Genomic DNA, 22,146 nt, shown 5'->3' on the forward strand with positions numbered 1-22,146 from the left:
ATCTTCAAGTGTGCAACTACTTGAAACATGCCCTTCAGAAAATAGCTATCAGTATTTGTAGTTAATCCAAGTGTATATGTTAGCTGTGTGCCGTGGTCTCTGCTGGGCCTGGGTTTGTTCATTATTTTCCTTAATGGCTTCTGTGATGGAATATGGAGCATCAGTGTTAAAACTGTGGTTTTGCAGCAAGCAGTAGTTTCAAGCACATTGAAAAAGCAGTAGTGGATCTTGATAAAGAGGTAAGAGGTGTTCAGCTGAGACAAGGGCAAAGGACTCTAGCTAAAGCAAGAATCAGACAAACTTAAGCACGGTTGCCATTGAATAAACTCCTGGGGATTATAGTGTGCCTGCAACTGAATAAAAGTCAGCAACATGATCCCATTAAAGGTGAATTCCAAGTTTGGGATGTTGTAATATGACTTTTCATGAGGAGATACAGAATTATTTCTTTCTATTCTTCAGGAGAAAGATTCAGTTGAAATTACAGGGTGACAGAATTTAACAGAAGAATTTAGAGAAATTCAGTAGAGTTCAGAGAAGAGCACAAAAAGTATAAATGAAACAATTTTTATTTTTGTTTTTTCTAAGCAAAAAAGGAAGAGAAGGTTGAGAAGGGATGTGATAGTTTTCCAGTATGTAAAATGTTCTTATGAGGATGATTAAAAGTTAATGAGAATTAGTGGCTAAATATGATTGTGCGTGTGAGCCACATCAGGCTGTATCATGCACTGTGTTGAATTTGGCAACGTGTAAACGGTTGGATGAGAGGAACGATGAGGGGCTTAGGGAGCCGTGCCAACCCAAAGTGTGGGTCAGTGCCAGGGAAAGGTGAAGCAGACCACCCAGGTTGTCATGTATTGTGTTAAATGAGTGCAAGAACTTACAGCGTAAATCCTGATGTCCTGCAATGAATTAATTTTGTAGCTTTAAAGGTCTCTTATAATATGTTGTGTGTTTTGCAGGATTGCTTTGAGGTGTCAGCTGTTGCTAATTGGAGATTTGTTTAGGTGTCAGTTTGGTTGAGAAGCTGTGGCTTCCCCTTCCCTGACAGTGTTCAAGGCCAGGCTGGACGGGAGCAACCTGCTCTAGTAGAAGGTATCCCTGCCTGTGGCAGGGGGTTGGAACTGGATAAGCTTTAAGGTTGCTTCCAACCTAAACTATTCTAAGGTTCTGTTGGAGCTCTATTTGCAGTATTGCCTTACCCATGTCCTTACTGGAAGATTTTTCTATTATTTCATATGCATTGTTTTTTCTGCAAATCAAACTGGTTTAGTGTGAGTATTGAAGGTAGAGGTGGCAATTAATGATGTTCTCTGTAATGTTTAAAGCTTTGGAAGCTTCTTAGGACATCCCTTCAGTAACTTTTTCTTTTATACTAATAGTGACTAAATTATCTCATTTTCAGTTCTTAGTGATTGTTTTCCGAAGTGGAATGTTTTTCCTTTCATCTGTAGCAGGGAGTATACCCTGCTGTACTCTGCTCCATCTCAATTGCCGGACCCTTTCCTACACATTTTTTACCTAAACAGATGTTTCTCATTCTCTATTTAGATATATGGTATTAGTTTCCTAAACATGGTAGTCTATATGTGACTTGACACTTTGTCTTCATAGCTTTAATTCCCCAAGTTGATCATAATTTTGCTTTGTATAATCATGATCTGTCACTCAGATTCTGAATGAGTAAATGCTAAATTGAAAGACAAGTTGCTTTACCACATTAAATATACATATGCACCAATAATGTATTCAAAGTCATGCTTTGGAAGACATTTTTTCTATCTTTTTGTTATTTCTTGCATAAGCTTATAAAAACCTTTTTTCAAAATTGTGTTCTGATAACCATGAGTGAATATTGCCTGTTTTGGAGCTGTGTTCTTAATAGGAAAACTGGGATTCAACAGAATGTGTCATATTCCTTAAGGAACATTCTGTTTACGTGCTACTAAACTTGAGGAGAATGTCAGGACTAATTGGAAAAACATGTGGATTTGAGTTCCTGGAAGAATAATATTCATTTTTATATATGTATTAGACATGAACTTTGCTGCAAAGTCCTTGGTACACGAAGTGTGCTGTCAAGAAAGACTATTACTAGTTTGTGCTATCTGAAAAAATTGTGAATTGTGAAAACTGTTAATTGTGAAATCTTTGTTGTTCATTAGGAGAGGGAAACAAGCAGTGTAACTCCGGCATTCTCAGACTTCATAGTGTGGACTTTAACAGAATATTTTGCAAAATGTAGTACTTGCTGTTTGTACTCACTGTCACGGTAATGTATCTCAGAAGCAACTACAATATTTTTTTTTTGCCTGGAGAAGTTAGAACCATGTAGTTTAAAATTGCTCCAAAGTAATTGAGCATCCTGAAAAAGGCACGGAAGTCAGCAGCAAGGACTAGACAAGACTTTGAACTACCAGCAGATATGCTGAAAATCACGGCATCACTGTTGGAAAACTTTCCCTGGAACTTAAGTATTGTTAGCCTGAGATGACGGTAAACTGATGGCTTTGCATAGCCCCCCATGCTGGTGCAGAGAAGTGTATTAAAAATTGCCAGTGTAGTTTTTTTTCTCACAGATGTGACATAAGTCCAGTGTTGTTTATCTCCACTGAAGACTGTAGTCCATTATGAAATGTGATTCTTGCTTAATATATTTTCCATAGGTTTCCTGTAGCAATAAATTACTTTTGCCTTTAGCAACCCTTGAAATAATGATTCTAGATATTTTTTTTCTTAGTTTAAATATATTGGGTATCCATAGAGCTTTTAAGCAATGATTATAAAATCTGTTTGAGGAAAAGCGAAAGAACAGTTTTATTCAGAAAGCCTGCTACAAGTTACCTGCAAGGATTTTATAAACCTGAAGGCTGGTCAGTACTGATCATTGGAACTGATAGTCCACTGAAGTCAGTGGAAAATATCATTACCCAAAAGACATTAGGCATTTACCCATCTTTTTTGTAGTTTTCCTCACCTGTTTCAAATGTTTCATGAGACGGTATCATTTACAAAAATGTCCAGAGGACATTGGTGGGTATCTGTGATCTCAGGAATCTGAACCTTAATAATAAGTGCCTATTTCTCATTGGAAGTCAGTTTGCTGAGAACTTTTTTCTTAAATGTACCCAGAGACCTTTAAAGTACACTTACAAACAGTGCAAGCCAACTCATTCGTATGAATTTGTTGGCTCAGGTCCTTAAATATGCAGTTGATGTTAACTCGCTTTAGCTGTTGCAATGAAAACTCTGAACTCATCTTTTCTAGCTTCCATAAAATCATACAGGTTGGTCCTTAAAGTACCTTGAAGGACTGATTCCCCCAGGAAGTGGGTTATTTAATATGAGTGAAAAAGCAATTTTTAATGTATGAGATACTAAAACTTAAACAGGGGAAGTTTAGATTGGATATAAGGAAGAAGTTCTTTACTGTTAGGGTGGTGAGGCACTGGAATGGGTTCCCCCGGGGAAGTTGTGAATGCTCCATCCCTGGCGGTTTTCAAGGTCAGGTTGGACAGAGCCTTGGGTGACATGGTTTTAGTGTGAGGTGTCCCTGCCCATGGCAGGGGGGTTAGAACTAGATGATCTTAAGGTCCTTTCCAACCATAACTGTTCTATGATTCTGTGGTTCTATGCTACAAAAAGACTGAACTCTGCATTTAGATTTTTTTTTTTTAATGTTTGCTGGCTACATTTATTTCTATATGAAGTATAGCTTTGTATCACTAAAATATCATGTTCACTAACCTTCATTTTCATAACTGCTTAAAACTTACAGACATATTTATCTGAATCTGAAGTTAACATATGTTTGCATTTTAACAAGTACATGTTGTTTTTGTTTTGCCTGAAGAAGCTGGGGTTCCCGTGCCCAGATAAAGGTTTCTCTGTGAAAAGTTGTGTACTGCTTGCATTAAGACCAACACAGATCCATCATCACTGTAACGGCTTGTACAAACTTCCCATACTTTTTATTGCTGCCTTAAAGCAAACAGGCATTTGGTAAAAAGTATACTTCCTATCTTTGTAGTTCTTCCTTCTAGTAAGGCTACCAGAGTGGGGCTTGGAACTAGATGATCTTTAAGGTCCCTTCCAACCCAGACCATTCTGTGATGGCTCTGCTTTGTTTGTTTTTTTCTGATTTTCCTCAGTTATTTTTTGCATTTCTCCTCTGTCCATCCACTTCACTGGTTTTCTTCTCCATACTGTGCCCTTTGATGTCCATGCAAATGCATGCACAATTTCTTCACCGTGATAGTTGGAGCCTGGTAACCCCATCACTAGCCACCCAAGGGAGCAAATAACAAGGAGATGTAGCAATAAAAGGGTAGAAGACCCTTTTTCTGGGTGTCCCAAAGAAGTAACTGCAGATTAAATCCTGTGGTATGAGTGTGGATCTATCTGGCAAAGAGATTTTAGCAAGGTTTAACAAAGGCATAATGGAGACTGAAGCCATGAACAGTGTGATCATTGTGTACTTCTGTATCCAATTTGTGCAGCCCTGCATGGCTAAGCTGTTGTGCCAGTTTAAACATAACTTTCTTCTCTCCCTCTAATTGCAGATGATAATCACATAGGAATGATGATAAGAAGTTGCCATAACTCTTGCAGCCCTCAGCATTGTCATGCACTTCTGTTACACTGTGTCATGCCAGCTAATAATGAGACATGATACGGTGTATAATGGGACATGATACGGTGCTGCAGCTTTAATGTGACTTCTGTTACTCCACATGTAAAGTATTTTTGCAGAAATGTATCGGCTGTTCACAAGGAACTGTTCTATCTTAATAGAAAAGTCTAGAAATAAGCAAATAGTAACATATCAAAAATCTTAAACTAATTATTTGGGTTCTATTTTTGTGATTAAAATATGTCCCTTGCCCCATAAAGCTGATGTATTGAAAAGGAAGGGGAGTAGCAATTCATTAGGGAGAATTTTGGGAGTGCTTACAGCAATAAGATCTGTGGTTGCTCAAGAAAAGCTGAAGAATAACTTGGTGGAGCCAGAAACAATGACTGTTAGTCTCTCTGATGGGAATCTTTACTCTCTGTAACTTCTTTCTGTTGTGACTTTCTTTACTCTTTCAAACTTATATTCTATTGTTTTAGTAACTTTATTAATTTATTTTTGTGGAAAGAAAAATTAAACAATAGAGAAGTTAAATGACTTTCCCAAGGTCATCTCATCCTATGAGCTGATAACACCTGTGCATAAATAGGATTCAAACATGTCTTGCTGTCTTGCAGTGTAGCTCCTACATATAGTTTTGTGTTTTATTGTTAAAATACAGGTTGCACATGAATAGACTGGGGAGAGCCAGCTTGCCATGCAGCCTGTTCTTTTATCATTCTGCATGGTCAGATGAACACATTTAAAAATCAAAATCTGAAGATCAGACATGGGAAGAGAATGAGGCAGAATGTCAGAGGTGGTCTTTAATTTTAATGAATTCAGTCAAATTTCATCAACCTCCTGGACTCAAATGATAGTTCTCTAATTGATTAATTTTCAGGGATTACGTGAACAATGGTAAAGCATTTGTATTAATTTCTTTTTATTGAAAAAAAGATACTGATAGAAAACACGTATTTGTTTGTTTGTTTTTGTTTTTTTTTTTTTTCCAGGACATTTCCAGATTCCAGTATTGTAAGAAGGGGCAGAATAAGATGGAAGTGTAACAGGACATGTTTGTGTACAGGGTTGTGAAAAGGTTTTTATTATGTTGTTTAGAAAATCTCCCCATCTCAACTGGTATTACAGCTGGCAAAAACCACAGAGGGAAGGAGCACAAAGGTTAAGAAGGCTAAAGCCATAACATTTCTTCAAAAAAATAAATAATTTAAAGAGGAAAATGTCATGCATAATGAATAAAAAAGAAATCCCGCTTGAGATTTGGGATTCATTCATTTGTTGTACTATGAAATGTAGTTGGCAGTGTTGCAATTCCAACTTGCCTCATCTAAGCACAGGATCAACACATTAGTGCCTTTGTGAGCACAATCCTATTGCTGGCTCTTTACATCAAAATCCATTAAATTTTAATATGTCCCACTTAAGTATAAGTGGTCACAAATGATTCATAATGTTGAGGTAAGCTTTTGGTGACAATAATTGTCAGTTGAAAGAATTTCCCCTAATGATTGTGCTTGTCACTGGGCTTTATTTTACCAGTTGTTTGAGTCCTTGGGAGACCACAAGCAGAAATAAGCTTCTGAAATCTGCACTTAGAAGCTAATTGCTTAAAACTATGGAAAAAGTGTTGCTTAAAGGAGTAAGCATACAGCCTCTGACCTTCTAGTTCAGATGACTCAATAGTAGCAAGTGAAAAAGTAAAACCTAAATAGTTATTTTAAGAGGCTGTAGCGGATGATGTAATCTATTAAATAAAACCAAACTTTTATAATATAGCATAATCCTTGTCTTTAATGTATGCTATTAATAGGGAGTCAGTCTTACATGTCCAGTCATACTTGGATTTTCACTTAACAGGTTTCCTTTAAGTTTTCATTTCCTGTGGTACTTCAAGAGCAGCCTGTCTGATGGAGTGCACTGGTATTTGTATGTGAGCTGTGGGCATTTGAGGAGCATAATTAACTCTGCAGTGTAGATGACATTACTTTTCATTTCCGGTCCCTATCTAGACAAAGACCACCACGAAATTACAGTGATTGTCTGCTTTTCCCAAGTACAGCCACAGAAAAGCATACCCATCCACAAAAAGGTGTTGGGGGGAAGAATTTACAGAGGGATGGGAGGGGGTGGTGGAAAATATTCCAAGTCATCTCTCCTCTCTTAAAATGCTGAAATCGGGTTCTTTTCGAGCATTTCCTTTTATTCCCATACTTTTCTTTTTTTTTATATGTGTGTGCAACATTTCTCTTAAGTGGATTTTAAGTATTTCTTTTAATGTGATATATAGCTCAAGCCAGAATGTGTAAAGGCTAATGGCTTATTCATTTTCTTCTGACTGGAAGTAGCATCCTTTAGTCAGCAGAGATGCAACTGTTTAAACACCGGGAGATGTTGTGGCCTTTATTTCAGGTGCCACAACAGATTTGTTTTGCGTTTGCTACTTTGCTTTGTTTTTGGTCACATTTAGGTTGAGTAAACCTGAGTTTTCTCTTACACTGTCATAAATTAGATGCATCTTTGCTGAAATTGCTAGTGTTACGTTATTCTGAACTGTTCTGAGCCAGTGTGCTCAGAACGAGATAGTTACTTGCATTGGGTTTTTTGTGTTATCACTGAATTTGGCTTACAGCTTTGGAAGGGAAACTCTTCACATTTTGTTTGATTCTCAATTGAAAAAACAGCAAATTGCTTGAGCTATGACATTATTAATGTTTTTCTCAATATTCAGGTCTTTTTAAAATGAAGTAAAGGTGTCTGTGTATGTTGGTTGATTTCATGATTTTTATTATGTACATGGTGTAAGTAACATGTGTGAGTCTGTGGGACTCTGTGGTGAATTACCAGTGCAAAGCTATATGTACATCACTAACACCACTTAAAATGTATTTGCTCTTCCACATTGCCATAAGGGAGTCTTAATAAATCTAAACCTAGTGAAAATTTCATATTTTGTCCATGCAGAACTGATTTTTCAATTACTTCAGACTTTTTTTAGAGCCCAGTCCAAACGCTGATGAAATCTATGGGAGTTTTTCCATAGACTTCAGTAAGGTTTGGCTCAGACCCCCACTTTTCAATTTTTCAAATAGATTTGCCAAAAATCTGCAGAGAGCCAGGCTCTTGGAAAAGTTTTTCCTTGTGAAGCACAGCTGGTTTTGAGTTGCACACAGAAAAGTTCCTCCAAAGAAATGCTTTTCTGAAACAACAAAAAAAGAAGTTTTAAAGGTCTCATAACTTTAGTAGGTAAAAGAGTGGCTTTAACTTTTGAAGCTGAAGTTGCCTTTGGTCTTAGTCTAAGCATGACAAATTCTACATTAGATTATTTATATAATATGTAACTATATGATAGAGCTTAAAATGACTGTTATTGTAAGCTAACGTTTTCTTGGGTTGCAAGTTCCAGAGAGCTGCAGATGTCCTTCCTGATAAATTATTTGTTTTTTTGCTACACTGCATTTAAGGAGTGATTCCCTGAGCTTAAACTACACTAACTTGAGAGCTCTTGAACTTCAGGGAGCACATAGTACACAACCAGATCCAGTACACTGCGACACTGGGCAGTTTTCACTGCATCTGGGTCACGAGACTTGGAGATACATGTGGTTGGAGAGGCTGGGGTTTAGAGAGTGTGGGGCACAGCATGTGCCTCAGCAAGCTTTGCTTATACTCTTGCTTATCAGCCTGAGAGTAAAATAGTGGCATTTTAACGTCTTAGGTTATGGATGGCAGACAATGAGGTGTAGAATCTCTCTCAATTTCCCTTTTATTTGTGGCTTGTTTTTTCTTTGAGTGATTACATTCAGCAGATCTGACTGTAGTAAAGCTCATTATCAGTTGCCCACTCCCATGGTCTTGATGGCTTTTTCAGATGGAGAAAAAGGGTGACATCTTCCTGAATCTGAATGCCTGACACTGTTATAAATTTGTGCATCATCAGTATTGAATTTTTAGAGAATGAGAGCATTTTGGAGACCAGGCGTGTTTATGACAGTTCCAGTTTTTGTGAGCAGTCAGCTGTTAAGTCTGCTCATGAAGTTGGTTCAATGGTTCAGCTTGTGTTCATGTGGTAAGTGAAGGTCCATAAAGTCATGTCTCCCTTGCCCCTGTGCTCAGATTCACCCATCTCTAATACTTTTACCTGGTATTTGAGCTGGAAAATGTAAATTAAAGCAAACACAAGGTGCTTCAGCTTGGAGAAGGGAAGGCTCATGGAAGCCCTTGTAACAGTCTAACAGTACGTAAAAGGGCCTATAAGAAACCTGAAGGGGGCTTTAGACAATGGCCTGTAGCAACAGGACAAGGGGGAATGGCTTTAACCTGACAGAGGAGATTGAGATGAGCTCTTAGGCAGAAGTTCTTCCCTGTGAGGGTGCTGAGGCGCTGGCACAGGGTGCCCAGAGAAGCTGTGGCTGCCCCATCCCTGGCAGTGTTCAAGGCCAGGCTGGATGGGGCTTGGAGCTGCCTGATCTAGTGGAAGGTGTCCCTGCCCGTGGCATGGGCTTGGGACTGGGTGAGCTTTAAGGTCCTTTCTAATCCAAACCAGTTTGAGATATTGACATATTTGAAAATTCTTTAAAATAGTTCCTTTTTTTCTAATGGTGTCAGTGGCTGAACCACACGCAGGGGTGGTAAGGAGGCAGGCAAAAGTGAAAATCTCCATGAACTTGAATTCCTAAGGCTGGTTTTGGTTCAGTTAACTTTGAGACAAAGGTTTAGCTCACCCTTTGCTAATTAGAATGTTGCTAAAGCACTACTAAAAATAATGTATAGTTAACTAAATAATGCTGAAGTACTTTTCTTGTAGGGTTATAAAAGCCTTCGGCAAACTGCTATGAACTGTAGGCTTGATGGCTTTCACATGATTAACGTGGTAGACTGCATATCTGTGGGATGTTTGCTGCGTATTGTAAGGGCAAATACCACAGCAGGGTGCATTGCCGGTAGCTCTCTGTCCTTTGATGAAAGATGTACTTTATTAATTCTGACCTTAACCAAAGCTTGACTGTTATTCTACTTGGAGAAAATTAGTTAACTGTAAATTAGAGATATCACCGAAAGGGGTGTTACTTCAAAGTTAGGATGCGATTAGGGGGATGTTCCACTGTATTAATTGAGTTTCAATTTTAATGACCTACTGTCTTCTATGTAACAATAAGCAGCTGTGCCACACTGTGTTTCAAAGAACATTTACTCAGCCTTTAAATTTACCATTAGAGATCAAAGAGAAGGTCTGATGTATGTGGATGATGAAGGATGCCTCAATTCGAATGGATGGCTGAACAGAAATAGTGGAACTAGAGGGTAATAAATATTATGAACAGTCTTTTTTAATGTAAATTATGTGGTGCTGAACTATATGAAATTTTATAGCTGCACTGAGAAATCTTTCACTATTATCTTTAAACTTTGTCAGAGTACTGATAAGCATGTATTACTTCTAACACTTTTATTTCAAATAAACTTTTCAGTCAAAACTGAGGGGTTTTTAAGTAACAATAATTGCTGGTGACATTCTTGAAACCAGCTTAGAAATAAATGGATGCTTGAATTACATATAGGAATTTGTGGAGGACATTTCTGAGTAAAGTCTGGTTAAATGATCAGACTGTTTCCTTCCAATCTTAAAATCTGTTTAAATAGATATGAATTAGTAATTCTTGGTTTTCATCTTCTGTAAAATAAAGAGGGTTTCTTATAACCAGAGTAGTCATTAGGGGTATTAGGTTGCTGTTCAGGGGTATTTAAATGAAGTTATAATCTGACATTCTCATTTGAATCAGGTCATTGATAAAGGAGACGATAATGTGACAGGAGTTACACAGGAGATTAAAGTTAGTGGAATACATTATGTTAGATACCCTGGGTCTGATTACATTCTCCCATAAATTGTTGAGAAGAAGGAAATCCTATGGAATAATGTAGAGTCCAGCCAGATGTGATGAGGTAATAAGAGGTTAAGATCTAGCAAGGGCCATATTGCATGTTACAGGTAGGATTTTCCTATGCTGTTATGGTTCTATCCTTAAAGCCCTTATAAAAGTAAGTCAGGTTCTTATGGTGACATGTTACCCTACAAAGGCACTGTATTGTCAAAATTAATATGTTGCAATACTTTCCTAGTCTGAGGAGAACAAATTAACCAGTTCTGCTTGATTATTTCATTTGATTAGTTATCAAGAGTAAAATGCTTGTTGTACAATATCATAACAGTTTTCTCAAATATTTTCAAATGAAAAGAACTGGTATCTATGTCAAAAAAAGTAGCCTTTATTTTCGTCATCTTTGCAGCACATTAAAACCAGTTTTGTTCTAGTTTAGTGTAAAATTGATTCTCATGTGGGTAACTATATTCTCTCTGGCTATTGAATTGCATGTACATGAGATCATTTTGGTTAGTGTAGTTACAGTGTATATTGTAAACCCTATGAAGAAATATAAGAGGTTCAGTTCATACTGTTCATGGTTAGTCTGCTCTGGATTTGGGTGCATGCTATGTTTCAAGTATGTACTTTGTGATTCATGGAAAAATGGGAAGCTTTCTGCAACACAGCATTGCCAAACCAAGAAAGTGCTTCAGTTCTTGGTTCAAAACATTCCTTTTTAATGCAGATATTAACATCGGTGGTCAGTAATGGGTGTTGAGGGAAGGTTAATTATTCATTTTCAGACCTGTGATAAGGCTATGCTAAAGAGAGCTTTGGTACTCTGGCTTTTTGCTAAGATAAAAGCAAGATCTTTGCTGTGGATGCTTTTTGATTATATTGTAGTATGTTTGGTGAGTTAACAGTTTCCCTTGGTGGAATGAAAAAGGAATAGTTGTAGAGGGATCTACAATTAGGAATCATCATGGTAGGTTGCATTAGGAAATTCTTGACAAGCACTAGTCACTAGTCTAGTCCTTCTGAACAGTGAAATTGTTTTGATCAACAAGAGAAGAGTGAAATCCTAGCCCCGCTGATGTTTTGCCAATGGGAGTTTTGCCATTGGTTTAATATAGTCAGGATTTCTCCTGTTTACTTGACAGTACTGTATGTTGCTGTTTTACTTTATATTCATGTAGTGGTTGGTAACCTTCTGACTTGGGACACGTGCAAGTGAACTCTGAAGTGGACTTCTTTTAAAAGTGTCTTGAGAGTATGAATTCACCTCGGGTGGTTCTTCCTTCAGTGTTTGGACAAAAAGGAAGGTACAAAACCATGTTTAACTCATTGCAGATGTGGTGTTAATAGAAATGCAAACACAAATAGCCAGTTATGTTAGCAGAGACTCTGTAACAGTCTTCCAATACCTAAAGGGGAGCTACAAGAAATACGGAGAGGGACTTTCTGCAAAGGCATGTAGTGATAGGAAAAGGGGCAGTGGCTTTAACCTGACAGAGGGGAGACTGAGATGAGCTCTTAGGCAGAAGTTCTTCCCTGTGAGGGCGGTGAGGCGCTGGCACAGGGTGTCCAGAGAAGCTGTGGCTGCCCCATCCCTGGCAGTGTTCAAGGCCAGGCTGGACGGGGCTTGGAGCAACCTGCTGTAGTGGAAGGTGTCCCTGCCCATGGCAGGGGGTTGGAACTGGATGAGCTTTAAGGTCCCTTCAACACAAACGAGTCTGGGGTTGTATGATTCTGAAAAGAAAAAGATTAGAACACTGTTAAAGCTTCATTTTTTCCTGTAACTTTGGTGCCACAGTGACGGTGCTGTCTTGTCTTCATGACAAGTATGGAGGTAAAAGTGTAAAGAAAATATGAAAATTAAATTGATTCATTTCTATTAATTCCTACTGAGCACCGAGTAGGAAACACTCGGCATGTAGTATTAATAACTGTCCCAAACCCTTTGCAAAGGCTGACTTTAGCAAGAACTACAAAACATGAATTTGAAATACTGTATTTTTCCTGGTTTGTTATCTTTTTTGTTGTTGTGGCTGAAATCTTCAAGTGAGGAGAAGCAAAGGATACCTTGGGGAAGATAAGCAATAGGAAGAATTTGAATGTACCTGAATTATAATTGCAATTTAATTACAATTGTATGTTTTGTTTGATGTAACTCAAGTACAAAGAATGCAGTGATATGTTATGGCTTCCACTATAGGCTGTAACAGAGAGGGCCTGTTGTGTAGCTGGTGCTTAACAAATTCAGCTGTTTAGCTGATGCACAAAATATACCACACGTGTTAGAGAGCTGACAGGCTAAAATGAACAGTCTGCTGTAAGTAGCATTTCATGTTAGAGAAAATGCAGATGCTGCTGCAAGATGTATTATATTTCCATAATCAGTGATAGATAACAAGAATTGTTCGACAATCCATATCCTTATGTGTGCACTTAAGCTATGGGCAGATCGATAAAAAAGCATTAAGCCTGGTGCCAGCTGAAGATATTATACCTGCAGGCTGTTTGACTGCATAATGGAAACTAAATCTGGATTTCAGTAACTCTATTTAGGCAAATCATTATCTAGACAGTGTCTTTTCCAATTTCTCTGTTAGTTCTGGGTCATTTGGAAAGAGAAAGTCTATACTGAGTCAATGGAGTTTCTTGTTTAGTATTTATAACATGTAATTTTTCCATAGATGAAGAAAGTATTGCTGATGTCTTAATGTAAATGTTATAGTGCTTAATAATAGTAATTTTATCACTTAAAGTTATTCCTGGGTCTGAGAAACAGCAGTTAGTTACACATAGAATAAAACATCATGACTATGTGTTGAAATGGCTGCTCAATTAAAATAAGCTTTCTCAAGTCTTCGAAATCCAATAGTATTGTGTTATGTACTCATACAGTGTTGAGGGGTGTGTTGCATTCTAAATACTGGTTTGATTTTCAAGCGTGGCAAGTTTTACCTGACCTGTTTGTGAAATCATTAACAAAATCTAAAGTTTCAGAACATGTCAGATTTACAAACCTTTTAAGCATGATCAGTGAACACTGAATCCTCAGCATGAACTCTTTCACTCTCAAGGCAGGCTACTATTGCTCTGCTTTACTTGAATTGTAGACATGACCAAATTAAAGCAAAAGGACAGGAACACTACTTTTTAACAATGAAATGTATCCTTGGCCTTTGGTCATTCTGTCATGAAGCTTAATTTATGGAGGGGAGCCAAAACAGCTTACAGCATGTTTCTGTCATTTTGAGCAGGCAGAAGAATGAGAGTGCCACAGACATGCAGTGAGCTTGGCTATACAACAAACTCTTTATAAGAACACACGCTTTAAAGCAAGGAAATGAGATAGTGTGATGTTTACATAGTGGGATTTTTTTTGTGGGGTCTGTGGTTTGTGGGTTTTCTGGTGTGGGGTGTTTTGGGAGTTTGTTTTCTGGGTTTGGTATTTTTTGTGTTGTGGTGGTGGGTTTTATATAATAGAAACTGTCTCACATGAAGTTATTTCTTTTAATGAAGGAATTCTGATCTTTCTGAGGTCACAATGAATTTTGGTACTGTCAGGAAAAGTTAATATCAGGCGAGACAAAAAAAAGATAAAAAAAGATGTAATTGATTTTTATATGAACTATTTCTGCTGTCCAATGATATAAAGAGGATTATGTTTGCTCAAGTTTGTAGCCACTTTGTTTAGAATAACTTGAAATAATCTGCGCATTGTAGGGACTAAGAAATTGCTCATGCTGTTACTCAACTCTTGTTAAAACATACTGTCAAAAGAAGTTAATATAACAGATCAGAGGTTTGATGGCAGCAAACTATAGTTAGATGATATTTGGTTTGCCACTCAGATACAGGTATTTGGACTTTAGGTTCTTTCAAGTGATGTACAAGTAGAGAAGTATGTCAGTTCTGTGGCTTGAGGGTTGAAAGAAAGAGGTAGAATTTAAAAAGAACTGGTAAAGGAGGAATGACATTGAAGTGTAGGAGAAGCCGAAGCTATTTTAATTAGTAGCTTCCTAGGGAAAAATCCATCAAATAATATAAATTATCTACTTTTGCTTTAGTTGAGAGTGGTTTTAGACAGGAAAAGAAAATTCAACATAATGTTTAAGTTGACCTTCTAAACCAAGTAGTGCTTATAGCCTAAAATTAGTGATTCTGGTATCTTCTTGTTGTCTAGTTCTGTAATGGTGTATTGGGTTTGCATGGCAGGATTTTGGAACATTCTGTTCCCTGTGGGAAGGTGCAATCTGTAAAATTCTACCATTTCAGTTCATTCTTCTCTCTAGTTTCAGGTTGTCTGATACTTCTACTTGTATTTTGAATATATATTTATAGTCTTTGGATTGCTTTATACAGTTTACTTGCAGATGAAGTAGACGTTTCTAAATGATGTTTTATTTAAACTGTGTATTGCAAGATTTATGTTTAATTTGCCATAGACTTTCTTCAGCGTGCCCTAAAGTTGTACAAAACCAAGACAAATACGATTTGGAGGGGAAAGGAAGCAGAGGCAACCCTTGTCATACAACTTTCAGTTTGTACCTTACCAAATTTCAGGGTATCCAGTCGCAGTTACAAACCCAGTTATTTTGAGTAACCCCTTGTCCCAGTCAGTTACAAGGTGGTCTTTCAAACTTAAAGAGTTGATAGAATTAAATAAGCATAAGGCATAGAAGTAGCTGACTGACAGCATCTCTGTATTCTACTTGCTCTGTCACTTTATTTATCATTTTGGACAGTAGCAGCAATGTCAGCTTTTAAATAAGATGAAACAGAACAGTTAATCCTGTGCCTTCCTGTATAAAAAGCCACTTTGTTTCAGACATAGCATTTTATTGTAAAAACAGACCTTACTTTTTACCAAAAAAGCAGGTTGGATTTGAACACAGCTCTCCCTAAATATCTGCTGTCTTCTAGTGGATGTAATTCATTTGATGACATTAGCCAAATTGAGTCTCTTTCTCCTCTCTGAAAAGTTCATTGCCAAGATTCTTCCAAGTTGTGAAAGGTTTCTGGGAGTGTGGATTCTCAGATCTTCAGATACCTTGATCTTGGTAGAAAGGTACTTGGTAAAGTTGGTTCAAGGTTTATCTGCTGAAGCACATCGACCTCCTGTCTACTGCTGAAAATCCTTGCAGATAAGGAAAATCCTTGCAAATTAAGTTCTTCATTCTTAAGAAGAAAGGCCAAAAGTAATTGCAGTTATGGAAGATCACTTTATCTTTCAGTTGTATCATTTTCATAGCATTTGAATGCTATTGCTGTTAGTAAAATTGGGTGATTTACACAAATATAGGTGTGGTATGAGTGAAATAATGAAAGGGGAAAATTTGCTAAATAGGAAGTTCTTCTAAACAAAGGCAAAATTTTGTCTGCAGGATAAGATGCAATTTTAAAGTAGTGTACAATTCTGCGTTCATTTCCTTCAAATAAAATAGATTGATTGCAGGGCACTGTGATGCTAAATGAAGCCAAAGAGGCTTTTTTTTTGATTCCTCCTCAAATCAATCCTAGAAATTATAATGCTGTAAAAGGTTGATCTAACACAATATAATACTTGGATTTATTTGATCAGTGAAATATAAAGTAAATGAATAACTGAGTAATAGTGGGATAAAAGTAAATAAGATACGTTTCTTATTGCAATATTGGAGGAAAGATAGGTCATCATTTGATCTTAGCTCCTAGTACAGTTAATACAAATCGTAGTTGGTCATTAAGTAAAAGTGACTTTTTTTAGACTAGCAAACACAGTATTACTCAGGTTTTGCATGTTTTGACAAATCTAATATTTGGATACAGTTGAGAAATAGAAATTTACAATACAGGAAAACAATGTGCTATCTTTGATATAATTAACATACAATTAAGTATTTTCAGCAAAGGTTGCATTTCAAGTGTGGAAGGGAACTTATGCATTATAAAAAGAATTCGCTTTCTCTCCTATGAATGCTTTGGTTTTCTAGGTTCAAGGATCTATGTGCTGTTTATCTTGGAAAGGCACCAGATAGATGTTTGTTTTTATTTCAGTATCTTTAAAAAAGAATGCTTGTATCCATGTTTATTTCATCACTTGAATTGCTTTTGTTCCAAGTAGTATCTGGAAGAACAGAGGCCAGTTCAGAATCTTCTTGAAAATACAAGGTCTGATTTCTTGTACTAAATTTCAGCGCTTGGAATTCTGTATTTTATAGTCTACTGTCTCTCCAAATGTAAATTTAGTAAGTCTGCTTGCCAAATAATTTGGCACCAGAATTGTCAGAACTTGAGTTTTTAGGTGTTAGCAATATCACTGCTGGTATTTTAAAATGAAATATTCTTAATGATATTTTGGTCCCAGAATCTTTATATTTTTTACTTGAAGTTGTGAACTACTGGTTTACTTCCTACAGCTGGTTAAAGTCGCCTGGTAGCCTACTTTTTGTGATATTTATGTTCAGCGTGAATGCTGGGAAAATATTGTTAGATAAATGGAGAATAGTAATTCATTAATGAACCAATCATTAGATGACTGTTCATAAGTGGAGAACACATGAGTAGAGAACAGATAGATGGCTAATGCTGGAACACTAACAGATAAATCTTTGGTGGGGTAGAAAGGAGAGGGAAAGGGAAAAAAGAAATTCCTAGTTCAGAAACTCCATCTCTGTGTTAGAATAAGGCAATTTAGTCCCATTCATGAGCACAATTGTTTACCTCCATGCTTTCTGTTCCGGGTTTGTTCAAAGCCCTTCCTCTCTTGGCAGTCAGAAACCTGATTTCCAGTAAAAATTAATTTATGATCAATTCCTTATGATCTAAGAGTATCTTTTATTTTGCCAGAGACTGAGGATTTCTGGCCTAATCGCATTATTGATAAAGATCAGTCTGTTCCATTTTTAGTCCTCTTAGCTAGACCGATTGTCTGCTCATGTGTTGATAAGTGGAGTTATTCCTAGATGATCTCAGTAACCTTCAGCTGAATTTTTCCAGGTTTATTTAACCTGTCATGAACACATTAACAGGAATTGAACCCAGGATTGCAGATGTCTTACCAGTGCCTTGTTCATTACTGCTTTCTTGATACTTACTTGGAATGTTATCAGGTGGATTTCAGAATTGTGTTAATCTTTTGCCTGGTCATCACACTGGAGCCTTTTGCTTCTATCATCCTTTGATTATTTCAGTGGGGTTTCTATATTCTTTCATTCTTGTAACACCACCATTTCTAATAAGATTAATGCCTTTCATAATATTAAAGCAACTGCAATTGCTCTTGAAATCTGATCTTGGTATTCTGTAGGTAAAATTTGACATTTTGTGTATTAAACTACTTTAAAATTCTTTTCCAAATTGCCCAGTTCTGTATACTCCTCTTCCAGTAGCCTGTCACAAAAATGTATAAAGTATTACTCTACCAATTTAATTTTACCTTTCTGAGCACCATATACCCTTCAGTACCTACATTTGAATCCCAGTTACTAGTCCACTATGTTGTTATCCACAGTATATTCGATACTGCATCTGATGTCAGTAGTTTTTATTTCTGTATTTTATTCTCTTGCCCAAAATCATGCATTAGTGTACCTTGCAAATGTTTTTTCTTGATATCACTCAGTTTCTGATCCGGATTAGGAATAAGCTCCTTATTAACTGTTTCTACCTGAATACTGTTTCATCAAGGCTGTCCCAAAACATGCAAAAGACCTTGTGTTAACAAGTTCTTATGCAGCAAATTGCGTTATTAGCTTTTATTTCATGTTCACAGCTGGAACAAAAATGTTCGCTGTCTTGCATTACTGAGCTTCCTCTTGTTGTTGAAAACAGTGTTTTGCTTAAGTCTGTATGCTTCAGTATCCTTGAAGGGAAATAGTTATCTGTTCCTCAACCAGTCAAAGAAAACTCACCTCGAAAGTCTTGCAGTATGGTTGTACGACAGACACTTTCATAACTCACTGGATACAAAACTGCAAACCTTGCCCTAAGCACTATGTGTTCAACTTCAGGCTGCAGGGAATGAGGACTTGCTCTTTCCTTACTAGTAACTCCAGAATTTGTGTGTGTACATATATATACAAATATATAGTGTCTATATACGTGTCTGCTTTCTTGCATCTTCCCCTTCAAGAAGGCTTCCTATATATGCTCCAAGAAATATAAGTGTTTTAAATGGTGTCTTAAACCACAACAAAGGAGAATAAGTGCGAAACAATTCTTTAAACTTCTCAGAATGATGAATACCAGGAGGGTTTGGTATCAAGGTTACAGCCATTAGTTTCAGTCTGTCTCCTTTTCAGTGTACACTGAAGAAAGGTCAGAGACTACATAAAGACAATATTATGAATATTTTTTTAAAGCATTCTCTGGAGATCCCAGCTGCTCTCAACATTGGCTTTCAGGTGTTCTCTTGGGGTGTGTTGGCAGATAGAAACCAGAACTGACAGTAGAAATCCCTTGTGTTTATCAAAGGGAGTATTACCTCTTCAAGTTTTTGATGTAAACTAGTAAATGACTCTTAAGTGTCTTTTACTCTTAAGTCTCATTAGTGCAATGTGTTATTGAAACAATACAAGAGATACGGTCTCTACAGAGCTGGGAGAATGTCTTACAGAAAACAAAATATTTAACATAAAATTCTCTATCTGTTTTATATATACATCCTAATACACATGTATATATATTTGTGCGCACAAACTGAATTTGTATGTGTAAACCAAAACTAGTTATGACAAAACGCTTGCATATTCTTCTTGCTGCCCAGAAGGCTAGCATGGAATTGAACTTGTTACTTGAATCAAGAATGTTGTTCTGAAAAAATGTTGATGACACTATATCCTATAACTTCTGTGACTTCTGTATTTAAGCATTTTGAAAGAAAACCTTTTCTGGTCATTCTAAATGAACTTGTACACTGAATATGGGGAAGAAAATGTGAGACCCAGTTGCCAAAAATCACTGGGTGTTGGTGTGTGGCAGCATATTCTGAAAAATGCAATCATTTTTATGTTTATAGTGTTTGTCAACAGCTGATAGTCCCCTTGAAAAACTCTTGTTACAAGCGGATTTTGTTGTACTGTTACATAAAGGCAGATGGAAGTCCTCCAAGCACTACAAAGCTCAATAACAATTAACTCTCCCAACACATACCAGAACACAGAGCATGCTTTTCAGCTAGTATGTCCTCATCAGGTGAATAGGTTGTTGGGTGGAACAGTACACTTATGTGGTTGAAGCACGTCAGTCATTCATCCTTCGTTCATAGGGAGTAACAGTTGACTTCTGGTAAATACCGAATGGCACCATATAGTTTAGTGTTACTGCGTTCTTAGTCCTGCGTTAGTAAGGGTACTACTGAATATTGATTTTTGTGTCCTTGGCTGAGTGTCTAATAACATTTCTGTAATGAGAACAGCTGTTAGATCTGTTCTTAGCAGTGTGTTTCCCAATGCTGTTTGTATGACTTGCATACCACATGCCCTGAATCTCATCCTGGAAAAATCATGGAATCATAGAATCGTTAGGGTTGGAAAGGACCTTAAGATCATCAAGTTCCAACCCCCTGCTGTGGGCAGGGACACCCTATGCTAAATCATATCACCCAAGGCCTCGTCCAGCCTGGCCTTGAACACTGCCAGGGATGGAGCATTCACAACCTCCCTGGGCAACCCATTCCAGTGCCTCACCACCCTAACAGGAAAGAATTTCCTTCTTATATCCAATCTAAACTTCCCCTGTTTTAAGTTTTAACCTGTTACCCCTTGTCCTATCACTACAGTCCCTAATGAAGAGTCGCTCTCCAGCATCCCTATAGGCCCCCTTCAGATACTGGAAGGCTGCTATGAGGTCTCCACGCAGCCTTCTCTTCTCCAGGCTGAACAGCCCCAACTTTCTCAGCCTGTCTTCATACAGGAGGTGCTCCAGTCCCCTGATCATCCTTGTGGCCCTCCTCTGGACTTGTTCCAACAGTTCCATGTCCTTTTTATGCTGAGGACACCAGAACTGCACACAATACTCCAGGTGAGGTCTCACGAGAGCAGAGTAGAGGGGCAGGATCACCTCCTTCGACCTGCTGGTCACGCTCCTTTTGATGCAGCCCAGGATATGGTTGGCTTTCTGGGCTGCAAGCACTCACTGCCGGCTCATGTTCATTTTCTCATCGACCAGCACCCCCAAGTCCTTCTCCGCAGGTCTGCTCTGAATCTCTTCTTTGCCCAACCTGTAGCTAAGAATGGCTAAGACAATTTGATAGCTTAAACAGCATAGTTGCTCCCATAAAGAGGTTATATTGCCAAAGTCCCCTGAACTTTTAAAGTCAAGGTTTGATGAATTCAGGCATGTTCAAAATGTTTGAACAGGCTACAAGCTCAAACAGAAGCCACACAATTGGTGCAAATTATCTCTGCATAGCTCTCAGTGCAAATAGTGGCAACTTAAAATAGGGTAAGTGGTAGAATTTATGAACTGGAAGATTTGCTGAGAAACATTAGAGTAAAGCAGATCAAGAGTCTGGTATGCCTTTGTGTACTCCCATTGAAAATATTTTTTGGTGATCTACAGTGACATTGGACTGCATATGCAGTTGGTATGATTTTTCATAAATTTATTATCCTAATGGAATGTAACAGACATATTTTCTATCATTTTATTGAATTTGGTTATGTCAGATCAGGCATGAAACAGTGGAATTTTGTGACTGCACAATTGTAGCCACACTATTAGACTTCAGTGCTATGTTCTGAGATCTGTAACTGATTAGTTAGTGACTATATTTTGCTAGTGAACATGTGAACTGAACCTGGAGTGTTTTCCACTGTCATTATCAGACACCCATGTAGGAAAAAAAAAAATCCCTTCTTTGCTTTTCTCTAGTTCTTCTTTCTCCTTATACTCTACAGTGGAAATACACTTGTATTCCTGGAATGTGTCTATTCAAATGACACTCTATCCCAGACCAAGTATGTGAATAAATGTTCCCTGGACCTCACCATACACTCAAATATGTGTTGTTTTCTTCTATAGATTTTTTTCCTCCTTCTGGAAAGAAGCAGTAGCACTATCTATCTACAAAGCCTGCATGCAGCATTTACTTCAACAGGCAATGTACTTTCTGATGGGCAGGTACTAAACAAGATTTACAGGACTTCAATACATGTAGCTGGCAGAACCAGTAGCAGTAATTGATTAACTCTGTTTTAGAGAGAATATTCTCTAATGCCTTCAACAGCATTTTTTGTATACACTTCTCAGAAAATAGTGGACACCAAAGAAAACCCAACAGAACATGGGTTTGCATATAGCTTTGGAATATCTGAAATAATTTTTTGCTGTTTAGATTATGCCCTTTATATAATGGTATACAATGATGACAAATATATACATTGTATAATGGTCTCCATTCTATGATGGTATACATAGATGACCAAACCTGCTGTTTAGAGGACTTCCTGCTCACATTTATACTATTTTGTTGCTGCCAAAGACTGCTCAGGAAGCTGCTTTTCTTCCTTCTTTCTGTAGATTCTTGTAAATGTTAATTTCAGAGGAAAATGGAAACTTTATGCATAGTACAGATTGTGATTGAGTGGAAGAGAAAGGGGAAACCCAAAAAAGTCTTTCCTTCAAAGTGCCTTTTCATTTTTCAGATGTATACTA

General features: G+C 37.4%; 2 protein-coding genes across 6 annotated transcripts in view; one reads left to right on the forward strand and one right to left on the reverse strand.

Annotated features, from left to right (window-relative positions):
• Positions 1-22,146, reverse strand: part of KBTBD2 (kelch repeat and BTB domain containing 2) — a 330,011-nt gene that overhangs the window by 226,565 nt on the left and 81,300 nt on the right. The window lies entirely within an intron of this gene.
• The window catches only part of BBS9 (Bardet-Biedl syndrome 9), a 259,751-nt gene that overhangs the window by 127,793 nt on the left and 109,812 nt on the right, over positions 1-22,146 (forward strand). The window lies entirely within an intron of this gene.

Source organism: Pezoporus occidentalis, unplaced genomic scaffold, assembly GCF_034315485.1.
Source record: "Pezoporus occidentalis ecotype Australia unplaced genomic scaffold, CSIRO_AGI_Poc_V1 ctg28, whole genome shotgun sequence".
Taxonomy (NCBI): Eukaryota; Metazoa; Chordata; class Aves; order Psittaciformes; family Psittacidae; genus Pezoporus; species Pezoporus occidentalis.